We start from the raw sequence: 944 nt of genomic DNA, 5'->3' as shown, positions 1-944 counted from the left end.
GACTTAACAGCTGGAGGCAACTCTCCACACTATCAGAAATTGGATTGGGATCAGCCTTAAAAATTGGATATCAGTATTGGCCACAAAATCTCCATCGGTGCACCTCTAGTTTCTGGAGTACTCTATAACATCTTTGGTTTCATTTCTATAGAATTTTCCATAAAGGCTCTGATAATAAAATATGGACGAGTCACTCAGTTATCAGGTTTTTGCTGATCCTTGTCAGAGAGATATAACATTTAACTGTGATTTCTTTGGCAGTGTTTGTCTATCAAATACAGGCCAACTCCTGATCCCACTTAAGTAAATGGAAAGACTCCCACTGGTGACAAAGCCAGGCCTTGACTTCCATACACTGAAAGGAACAAAGATCAGCTGTTTTTTTTTTGTTTTTTGTTTTTTGTTTTTTTAACCAATAAAGGCAAATCTACCATCAGACCTGTTCAATGCCATTCTACAATCTTAACCAACATTGTATTGCTGTTCTCTGATGAGTCAGCTCTAGTTAAAGACCTTACATGCTCAGATGATGGAAGAGATTTTGTTAAGGATATAAGAGCCCTGCAAAGTGAACATGTTTGTTTTCCCTGATGTATACAAAGACTTTAGGTTCCCAACCTTTTTTGTGTTGCAGACCAACAGGAGCAGGACAGGGAGCACAGAGCTGGCTGCTTCCCTCCCAGGGCTGCCCCACCACCCAGCTTTAACCCCAGAAGCCATTCACTCAGGCAGACAAACAGGGGTCCGAGCAGAGGGCTCATCCAACGACCCAGAAGGCAACCCTTCACAGTCTGGTACTGGGCTGCGTCCCAGTGGTTGGGAACCTCTGCTTTAAAGAATAAACTTGTTACTTTAGGCAAAGAACAACTCAAATAAAGGACAATGAACCACTGTTCTGGAAGGGAATGCGTTTGTTTGTTTAAAATAGTATAAATATTAGAGAA

The sequence above is a fragment of the Gavialis gangeticus genome, unplaced genomic scaffold, assembly GCF_001723915.1.
Source record: "Gavialis gangeticus isolate Ggan-Ray unplaced genomic scaffold, GavGan_comp1, whole genome shotgun sequence".
NCBI classification, from domain to species: Eukaryota; Metazoa; Chordata; order Crocodylia; family Gavialidae; genus Gavialis; species Gavialis gangeticus.
Note: the sequence above shows the minus strand (reverse complement) of the source record.